General features: G+C 38.4%; 1 long non-coding RNA gene across 1 annotated transcript; it reads right to left on the reverse strand.

Moving 5' to 3' along the window:
• Positions 1 to 5,740: 5,740 nt before the first annotated feature.
• LOC146313707 (uncharacterized) lies at positions 5,741 to 8,588 on the reverse strand. The gene is made up of 3 exons (XR_014771925.1): positions 7,395 to 8,588; positions 7,082 to 7,257; positions 5,741 to 6,990 (listed from the first exon to the last, which is right to left on the reverse strand). It is a non-coding gene; the product is annotated as an uncharacterized LOC146313707 (long non-coding RNA).
• Between the last annotated feature and the right edge of the window lie 3,124 nt (positions 8,589 to 11,712).

Here is an 11,712-nt window from a genome sequence, read left to right on the forward strand (position 1 = left end):
TCTACAACTTTATAGATAAAGATATAGATACATATTGCCGTATGATGGCTTACAAACAATTATTCTAAAATTGGCTAAAATCAGCTGATTAAAATCGGCCGGGCCCTATTCAGTGCTACGTTAATGTGTCACACACACCTCACTGGCAGGACAGGACGGCAGTTTGACAGCCTAGGATGGTGGAAGTGGACGCAGACCCTCCTTGAACGAGGAAGATAAACAAGAACACAAATGACACAATGACACGCCTTTAAAAGAATTCAAGTATTTGCCATACCTCCCAAATAAACATATACAAATAGACAAACCAAGAAAAGAAAACAGAAACAAGAAAAAGTAATCAATATTACTGTTAGCCTATATGAGTAGGGCTGCACCTTATGTTTTAATTTTTAATTAATTTATCAACTAATCTAAGAATTATTTTTTAATCATTTGATTAATCACATAATTAATTTACCTAAAATAAATATTAAATAATAATAATAATAATAATAATAACTTCGATTCATATAGCGCCTTTCAAGACACCCGAGGACGCTTTACAAAATAGAGGCAAATGAACATAAAGCTCATTAGAATAATAATGGTGGCATATTTTCAAGTTAGTCTATAAAGTTAGATTTCCAAATCCGTGTATTGTGGAGACGTGTGTGCGCCAAAGGCGAGACGCGCACGCTGTTAACTTTAATATTTACATTTTATATCTGATGGCTAATATGTTCAAAGGACACTTTAACAACCGACACTCCTGTGTGAGAAAGAGACCGAACGTTAATTAAGGTGTTTTGTGATTGTGGAGCCGTTGCGCAGGTGGTTTTGTTATCTTACACCAGCGCAAGTGCCATCTTTGACACGTCTTCAAGATAGCAAATGACCTCATGCCCGGTCTGGGTGGCTGTGGGTAAAAGGTCGGCGCGGCGCGTTTGCTACATTGTGCTCGGCGCATTGGAGTAACTGCACCTTAAGTGTTAGACCAAATAAAAGCGCGAGGTGTGGTCTTTCAGCACAAGATGGCACTTAGCGTGTTTTGCCGAAACAGACACACTCTTCACAATCACAAAACATCTTGATTTTTTTTTTTTTCATTCCTTCCGGCAGTGTGGATTAGCAAAGCGGTATTTGAACATATTTTCTATCAGCAGTAAAGTGTAAATATTAAAGTTAACAGCATGCGCGTCTCGAGTTTGGCGCACACATGTCCCCACAGTCACAGAATACCTTTCATCAACGTTTAACAGCCGTGCGCGCATGTGTGTCTTTTAAGATAAACTCACTAATAAAGAAAAATAATTGATTTTGTGATTATAAAGGTTAATAAATCTAAACAGACCTGTAAAGTGGGCAGGGGATGGAATGTCAGATCATCTAGTCCAGATGTGTCACCATGATAACTGGAGCAGCTGTAGTGTTTGTGTCTGCGTGCTTGGCAAAATCACACAGAATCTTCTGACGCTCATTTCCGAGCATTGCAGAATACCCATCTGCTGCAACATGCAGGAAGTTTCGGCGTGGGTCAAACCGCTGTTGAACAACTGTTTGATTAAAATAGTGTGTGTTTCCCAGGTCCGTGTACCTTTTGATAGTTTGATATTTCGTTTTCAAAATAAAACGGATTTACGGAAATACGGCCGTTTTCCCGTTATTCCCTTTTGAGACACAAAACCAAATAACGGAAGTGCTTTCCCGTTTTCTCTTTCAAAACCAAATTACGGAAAAACCAAATTGAAAAAAACGGCCCAATTTTGATTTCTGCCAATTCATTTTTTTTCCTATTCTTTTTGATATAACCGTGACAACGACGGACCGGAAGTGGAAGTTAAGTGCAACAACTTCAGAATAAAACTTTAGCGTGCTAATCGCTAACTTCTTATATTATAGCCTGTCTTTCTACACCATATGGTTCACATCTGTTTTATTTCTGTGAAAGTATAAGAGCTGGTTGTTTGGAAGAATGTGGTCGATTCAATGGAAAGCTGCAAGGAATGCAAATTGTGTTTTTGGCGATAATTTTATCCGACTGCTTGTCATTTCTCCCGGCTTTGCACCGGGCGTCATTGGTTGCCATAACAACGGTGGCGGAGACTCCTTTCCCGAGTCAAAATCCTTGAGGCAAACTGGCCGTGACGAGTTCTGTATTTTAACTGCTACACTACTCAGCCTTTATAACCAATGTAAACTGTAATGTGACCTCAATTTAACTGACAGTAAACGTGTATTCCAAAAATGTACAGCCCGGACCTATTTCACCGACGGACAGCCACCACCAATGGCAACTATAAACTCATTAATTTTACCCTGGCATCTTTATTTGACGCGGTTGATTGATGCTGGTTCAAAGAAAACGTAGTAGAACTCCTAGACTTATGTGTATTAAATTATAATCATTCATTTATCAATCATACGATAGGATACATGTGACGTCAATACCTTGGCGCCAGCGCTGGACACAACAGCGCCACCCCGAGTGTCTACAACGCCTGTGTTACCTGTTGTCTTCTGTCTGTGCTGATTGTGACCACAAGGAGTGAAAAAGCCATGTTGATTTAATTCAACAAAATGTGTCTACCAACAAGAATAAACAATGAGGAATTTTTAATTAATAAGGAATATTAATTATTATAATTATTATAATTATTATTATTATTATTATTATTATTATTATTATTAGTAGTAGTAGTAGTAGTAGTAGTAGTAGTATGAAACATGACTGTCAAACAGTTGAATGGAAGTAGATCAGCAGGTTAATGTAGCTCTATACCTGTAACTGTGGTAGCTATGTGACTGACAATTTGAAGAATCTAAACACATAGCTGATTTTAAAACAGGAGTACAGACAGTCTTAAAATTACTTAAATGTAGAATTACAGGGTTTGACATGTTAACTCTTTACTGAATGTTAGGGTGTGTTTACGGTAACTGTAATCTCCAGCGATCCTGACATGGGCCCAACAATGGCATTGTTTATTCTTGTTGGTAGACACATTTTGTTGAATTAAATCAACATGGCTTTTCCACTCCTCGTGGTCACAGTCAGCACAGACAGTCTGGTGCGTGTGTATGTGTTGTGAAATCTTTCAGACAGGTGTCGGGGTCCCAGTTCAGTCAGAGTTTATTAAAATATCATGCAGTGTTGAAGCAGTGGACTTTTGTCACAGTTTGAGTTTGATTAGTAAATGTACTACATTGAATGTCATGAGTAACCATTCATCATTGACAGATTAAAATCCCAAATGTGATGATTTTACATAAAGACCTTGGTTGGTAGCTAGGTGACATAACAGAGAACGATGCTAGAAAGATTTCTCCCTCACAACAAGGAAAAGGCTCATCATTGTACTTGCTACAAATGAAGCTGATCTGTTGACATGAAAAGGTAGACAGAAGAACTACACAATCCCCATTGGTGCTGATTTTGGATGATGTTTTGTTGTGTATTCTGGGGTTGTCTTGTCACATTGTCATCACATAGACCAAGACCAAATGTATGTGCTGTTGTGTATGGTGGGCCCTGATGAAACTGATGGTATAATGTATTTGTGACACTGGATTTGTCATGTTTCATAGATCATCACAGTGACTCTGCTGCATCTTGTTTTTGTATGGTGTCCCTGGGCCAAGCAAGCTCTCCCGACAGTAGAAGAAAACATGGGAGGAGGAGGTTTTTGGAAGAGAGACCTTGTGCTTCATTCAAGCACGGGTCTTCAGACAACAGTCAGGCCGTCATCACCAGGACAGTCTGTGAGTCCACATGTCCATTGTGGCCCCCATGCTCAACTGACACAAGTATGGTTCTCAAGATAGTATTAGGCATAGCATGGGCTTGACAGTTGTGTTGTGTCTTAGCTAATGTGTCCGCACATGCACATGCACACAGACACACACACACAGACACACAGACACACACGGACACGCACATGCACACGCACACACACACAATTTAGCATTATATGTTTTGGCCAATTGACAATCCCAAATATAGGAATGTAACAGTTTTAGTTGTCATCATTTACTCCACCTAGCAGATGTAAGGTGTTATCAATAGAAGATCATAGTTGTAGTCAAACTGCATCAGTGTTCAGTCATCACAATATAAAGTAGTCAATAGTATTTGACTGTTCAAAAATGGGTGTGAAAGACCTAATTTGCCATTTTGACAAGTATGAAGATGGTGACAAATGTGTGGAAAGTTAAGACATAGAGTATGTTACTCTGTGAAAAACAGACATAATAATGTCCTGAGTAAGTGTAGATGCATAAGTTACTGGTCAGTTTGGGTTTTTTTTCTGTTTTGTTTTTTTGGGAGTATACAAGCAAGTTCCTTTATAAAATGTGTAATTCTACCACCATTTATGGCAACATGGTGGGAGCTGTAGTCTGTTCTGAGCTACATGCCATCTGTCATTGTAAAGGAGTCATTTTACTATCTTATCTTTTCACAACAAATGTTGTCTAATGGTTGTTTATAGTAATTAATTGATTTATGCCTTATGTATTTTTCAGATGTGATGGGTAGAGGAGGACATCTTGCTGTGTCTGGAATTCCTGCTGCTGTGTGCCAGTGTTGGAGAACTTTTGTAGAGAAGATGGCTGGCATCTGGCTGAATCGACCATTGTCTGTCTGTCTGTACAGTACTACAGCCTGATCGAAGCATCATTATCTCTTGTCAATTAGCCTTTGAACCCAAGGGTAGAGAGTGTTTTTTGTATTTAGTTGGTTGTTTTGGAATTAGGTTAGAATGTTCTATAGTCACAAACTAATTGCCATGAATCCTATGTATGCAGCCTCATTATATACAATGTACATATGGGTTAACCTTCTTTGGAGTTCATTAGCAAAATAAATTATTCTTTTGATAGCATGAACATGTGTGGGATTGCTCCTTTTGTTATTTGACTCAATCAGTGTTACATGATGATATTGTGAGACATAAATACTATTATAAATCTGCTATATAGATACACACACACATTCACGTCTTGTGTACAGTTTACCCAGGGAGAGAGAGTGAGAGTTTTTAGTGTTGTTTAGCTGTTAGAAAAACCATTTCATAGTTTGACCTGTGTATATGCACATCTTCAGAAATGGTCCCAAGGCTCTGGACTTAGTAAATTAAACAATGTAATTACGCTATTTCCAGTGCTACTGTTGTTGGTCACTCATTTAAACTATAATTTCTGATATCAAAGTCATAGCAGGCATACATCAGTCAAACTACTTTTTTTTTGTAGTAACACAGAACTGTCACAAGAGGGTGATCGGCACATGCGAGCAACCTGTTGACGGCCAAATATCATAGCAAAAGCCTCTGGCAGGAAATAAATGAACCCGGTGTTTATTTTCTGAACTCACATGCTTGATGCAGGAAATTAAACCAAAGTTCCACAACATGTCTCAGTAGATTGTAGTCTATCCATGAATCATTTTAGTTGTTGTTTTATTTTCTGACATTATCCCATGTGTATTTAATTTCTTGCATAAAAAGATGGGCCAGCGGAGAAATCTGGGAACCACTTTTTTGCTTTCACACAAGTCAATTGTACAGCTCTGCAGTCTTTTGGAAATGGTCCAAAATTTTTAACTTCATAGATTAAACACTACAAACATGCTATTTTTTAATGCTAATGTTGTGGATAATTTATTTAATCCTAATATCTGACATTTTACTCATAGCAGATATTTGCATCCATATGTCAGTCAAACTACTTTTGTAGTAACACAAAATTGACACAAGGGGGCAATTGCAAAATTTGAGCTAGATCTCATTGTTGTTACTCAATATTTTCCTGGCCACATTTTACAGTAAAAGCCTGACAGGAAATGAATTGCTTTGGGTTCTGAGTGAAATCTGTTTTCTAAATTTGCAGAGGGTGTCTGATGAACAATGAATACAGGGACTCCATTTTGTTTTAACTACTTGTATTAACAGTTTCACACTGTAACTGAAATACATCCCATGTGAAAATATGGCAGTGTCAGTCATATGAGAAAAAAAAGTAATGTATTTTTTCAATGGAATGAGCTATATGAATATGAAATAATTAATACTTTTCTTATTATTAAAAGCATGAATTAGCACTATATTTGAAAAGTCATGAGTGTACATCCACATCAAGGCAACACAGCATTTCCACACCATTGCAATACATGTCTTTGTTTGGACAATGAATTACATGTAATGTCTTGTAATATCAAAGTAAACACCAAATATCGAAAACAGACATAATGTTGGTATATTGTTAAAAAAGAAAATGAAATAATAAAAACTTGATCACAAAAAAGAAAGAAAGCAGTCATCATTATAATATCAATAAAAAAGAACCTTTTGCAAATATACCAAAATACGCATATTGTTGTTTGTGTGTGTCCTTAAGCATGAACATATATGGTTACTTGACAGATGTTATATATATATATATATATATATATATATATATATATACACACATATATATATATACATATGAATACAACCTGGCGTATCCAAATTTTCCCCTTACAAAATTCAGTGTTCAAATAAAACATTCAAGATGTTGTATATCATGAGTCTATGTCCCAAAAAAGTGCTATTTATTTAGTAAATACAAAGTCTTTCAGCCAAACAGTTGCCTCCTGGTCTGCTGTGTGGAGGGTGGCCAGTTCTCAACTCAGTTGTTGGAGAGGGCAGGCTTCATGTCCACATGGTGTATGACATGGACCAAACAGGGGCACAATGTTGCTGAGGTTTGTAGTGCGGAGGTTGAAATATCCCATTTTGCACCAGCAAGCTTGCTGAGCAAGTTGTTACAAGAGTTCACCTTGGTTGCCGTTACTTTTAAATGATTCTTGAAGGAAAGGGTCCTGTCAAGGGTCACGTCAGTGCTGAATATATGATATTTGATTATTTTGAGCACGGACATGGTAGACCACACTAGACAACGTAATCATGAGTCCCTTTGTCTTTGCCCACAGTCCTGATGTTGCACATCATAATACTGGCTTGGGAAAGTCTGAAAGAAAACAGAAAACATTTGTAGAATTAGTAATTATGGCACATCTATGGGCAAGGTTGGTAAACAGGTTAACTGAGTCATGGCCTACCTTTTCCTGATTGAAGAAGCAATCCAGTAGTTTTACCAGGGCAAAATCCTGCATGTTGATTATTGTAGTGCAACGGGAGAATGGAAGTGCCCCAAGTAACGAGGAGGGCTTTCTGTACATAGTTGACGGTCTGCCCAAGGGAGTTCCAGATGAATTTGGAGATGATGTCTGGGCTCCTAATAAATACAGACATGGCTATAATTTATGGAAACAATTTGAGGTAGATATAGGACATAGGATTAGGAATTGTAAGTGACATATTTAGCATGAAAAGCATGTGAATGTGATCAGTGTGTTAAAATGAGTTACTTACCTTTTTATGTGGCCTTGAACTTGTGATTGAAGGTATTCTGGACAACTTTAGCTTCATATGAGTCTTTGGATTAGGATGTGGTGTTCAAACAGGTGTAGGTTCCACAGCTTTTGATGGGGAATATTGGATGCTTCTCCACAGGTTCAGGTTTCTGTAAGAAAATAATTGTAATGAGGAGATATTTTGAGTCATATGTCATGATATAAAAGAGAAGGCAAAGCAGGTACAGAAAGAAAGAAAGAATGAATGATTGTTTTTGCATGAAACAAGTTAACTGTACTATATGAATTAACAGCCAGTCATACAAATAAGAAAGACATGATAAGTCAAATGATGGAGGTTTACCTGTTGAAGGAGAAGTAGTCTAGTTGCTGGATTGATATGGGATGCTGCCTCAGTGTGATAGTTCAGGACGTGTATGTATGCGTGCGTGTGTGTCTGTGTGTGTGTGTGTGTGTGTGTGCTTGTGTGTGTGGTAAGCTTCCTCAAATATGAAAATGACAATAACAAGGGTAATATTAACAGTGGTGGAAAGAAAGGCTATAGAAAGTGCATTATGTTCCCGGGCATGGTAGGTGTCATATACTCGAAGCATCAGCAGTCTCGGATGTACAGGTGATCAGTTAAATTGATTTTGTCATTTGGTATTAAAACATGTACACATCAGTGTGTATTTCATTGCTGAGCATGTCTGCATTGGCATAATGGGAGACTCTATTTATCTTTAATTTGGATCCCCGCTAGCTCCAACAAAGTGGTCGCTAGTCTTTATGGGGTCCATTGGAGTCTCCCAAGGTATTTTCTTTTCAGCAGACTAATGCTCAATTTCTCCATCAAAAAATTAATATATAGTTTTTGATGCAAGAAAGAGAATAATACATAAAAGACAATCCCATTTTAAAAACATAGTATAATCTGTCCTAAAAATAAATTATGTTGAAATTATTTACAAAATGCATGTGCAAACTTGTGACAGACTTAGAGACAGATGAAAATGATAATGGCAACATTCAATAATGTGTACTACGAAGATAAATCTACAGAACTGCAATACGTACCATTTCATGATAGCTGTAATAAATTGGCAGCACATCCACAAGTATGTTAGCACCATCTTTCACATAAACATGATCAATTAAAGTGCCTTTGTCAGTTGTTGCTGTTTGTACATACTGGGTGTAATTTTGTACAGTGAAAAATCTCACCAGCTTACCGTTATCCAGTGCATTTTCATTAAAGTCTCCCATAATGATTTTCATGCCAGGGCATTGATCAATGAGGTCAATCAGTTGTTTTAGATGTTGACAAAAGATGGCAACAGGGTAACTCGCAGGTCTGTAAACAACAGCAGCAGTCAAGTTAATGCTCTTCACTTGAAATATCAGACATTCAATATTGTAGCATTTTGTAGGCCATATTTGAACATCTTTTGTCACTGAATGATATATTCCAACTCCACCATGAGAGTCTTGTTTCAAGTGTTGCAACTGTGTATGAGTGCTGTCATAACTTTGACCTCGAGAAACGTGTGTGAACTGGAAGCCTGTAAGACAAGGCTGCTGTGGTGGGTCATCAACTCCTAACCATGTCTCTGTAAGGCAAATGCAATCAGCATTATTCATTAGAGTGTTAGTTTCAACATCTGGAAAGTGAGCTTTAAGACTTTGAGTGTTGTGCAATATGATGGTGAAAGCAGATCGTGAGGTGTTGGTGGAAGAGAGAGGTGGTATAAATGGCTGCATTTTGCCAGTTGCTTCTGATACTTTTGCATTGCAATAAATGGCAGATTCTTTAAAGTCCTCAATTGTTAAGCCACTTAGACTTGTGACACGACTTAGAGCGACATATGCTTGTCCAGAGGAAAAAATCTTTTTGAGAGACACAACAACTCTGTCAATGGTTAAGCCTTGTACTTTGTGGATAGTGCATGCCCATGCCAACCTTATTGGATATTGTCTGCGTAAGCCTCCGTTACGGGTAACATGTTCTTCCTCAGGTTCTAGGATGGTTATCGTTCTCCCTTCAGGGTCAATGGTGCGTGTTTTTGCCCGCTGTTTTTGACCAACCCTGGGGTCATCAAATGCCACGTGGATGGAAGTTGGGAAATTTTGCTCATTGTCTTCACTATCTTGATTGGCATTCACCATTTTTGCAATAGTTCCAAAAGCACCGTTTACGAGTCCATCAGACACATCGATGTTTTTCAGCAACATGATACGAGCTCCTATTCCTACATGGATGTATTTCTGGAGACAAGTATTATAAACCTTGTGATGATGGCCATCCTTTATCTGAAGTCTTCCTGTCTCAGCATTTCTCTCATAATCACGTGCTTTTATGGTGACAGACTCTGGACAGGTCACATTTAAGCGTTTCAGGTTATAATCATCAACCTCTTTATTTGTAGCATAAATGTGCAATGCGTCGTTGTCTTCTCCAGTTTCACAACTTTTAAGCATTTCAACATCAGGGTCTCGAAGAGGTGTGTCCTTTGCACGAGTGCGTATGCGATTCAAGGCATGAGCAAAGTCTGAGTCCTTTTGCCTGACTACTTGAGTCAGCTCAGCAATATGGAATTCATCCTCCCATAGGTTTATGTACTTGAAGTCATTGTACAAAGCAGAACCTTTCACTGGGGGCAACTGATAAAAGTCTCCGACTGCAAGAATACACACCTTAGCAAATGCGGTGTTGTCACCTGGTTGCTTGATTTGTCTCAATCTTCCATGTACATATGTTAAAAGTCTGTGGTCAACCATAGATATTTCATCGATGATCAATATTTCAAGGTTTCCTAGTTTTGCACGCAAAGAGTTTATTTTTTCTTCTGTCAAGTTTTTGATGGGTAGGGACAGGTCTGTTCCGATTGAAAATGTATTATGTATAGTATTTGCATTTATGTTGTAGGCAGCTACACCCGTCGGGGCTGTTAGTACAACAGTAGTGGCATCTGGTTGATCAGGATGGAGTCTTTTGAGAATTTTAGTTGACTCATAATAAATAGCCTTGATCAAATGGCTTTTGCCTGTTCCTGCTCCACCGGTAATGAATACTTTTAGGGGCTGAGGATTCTCACCATTGACTTTCTGCAAACACCACTGTCGAACTTTGTAGAAAACTGCAGACTGCTCCTCATTCAAAGATCGTAACAACTGTAAAGCATCAGCTCTTGTCATTTGAGTTCCATTAGCTTCTACTGTGTAAACAGATTGTTTATTTGGCTGTAGATCTGGGATGTTATCATTACTGCACTGTTCATCATTTGTGTCACTGGTGTCTTCCTCTGTTAATTTTTGACATTCCAGTCTTTCAAGCTCAGCTTGTGGGCAAATCTGTGACCACGCATCTTCCAGTTCCCCATTTTCTTTCAACATCTTTTCCGCTTCATCTATTTGGTCAGCTTCTTTCTCAAACAGAGCACGGTTTCTACCCACTATAGATTTGACATTCTCCAATGTGTCGTTCTCATTGTTCACAGCACCATGGTCATAAAAGTCTTTGTATGTTTCAAACTGTGCAGGTTTCAGTTGGCAGTCCAAATAATGGGGCAAAAATAGTTGCAGTATGCTGTGGTGGTAGGCTTCAGATTGCTTCAGTGGTGACAATCTTGGATAACGGATCACAGCAGGTTTCTCTTCATTTGTTCTTTTGGTAACAAAGCCAAACTTATTTTTCAACTGGATCACATTACTATTATCACCTTTGGGGATCTGTGATTTAGGAAGAGCTCTGTACTCTGAGGCAAATGTTGCAAGGCACATGTTTAGAAATGGTGGCGTGTCTGGTCTGTTTTTGTATCGGTCCACAATGTTTTTCATCCATAAATGCTGGTCGTCAGTCTGACTGTTATCATTTTGCTGTTTAAGTTGACTCAACGGTACACTCATTCTAACAGGATGTTCACCAGTTGGTATGAACTGTGTGCCACGTGAACAGTGTTTGAGTGGTAGGCCCGTTAATCTGTAACAACATTCTTGTGCTGAAACTTGTCGGCTTTGCAAGAAAACTGTGCCAATTTTTTTCATTGACTCCTTGGCCTCTAAATTTCCATTCATGGCCTCCTTTTGAGCCTGATCAAGCAGCAGTCCCATTTCTCGTTCACTTTTGAGGGCATATGAAATAATGTACACGACACATGAATATGCATCAACAACAAACTGAATGTCCATGTTTGCTCGCCAGCAGCGAAGTAGATCAGGATTGTACTGGTTTAGCCAAACATCTTGTGGTTTCCGTTGTAGTATGATGCTCGTCCTTTTGGTAAGCTGACAATTTGCTTTCTGAAACAATTCTTGTGATATGCCAAAATATTCAAAAA

This window comes from Lutjanus erythropterus, chromosome 15 (genome assembly GCF_056507025.1).
Source record: "Lutjanus erythropterus isolate fLutEry1 chromosome 15, fLutEry1.hap2, whole genome shotgun sequence".
NCBI lineage: Eukaryota > Metazoa > Chordata > Actinopteri > Lutjaniformes > Lutjanidae > Lutjanus > Lutjanus erythropterus.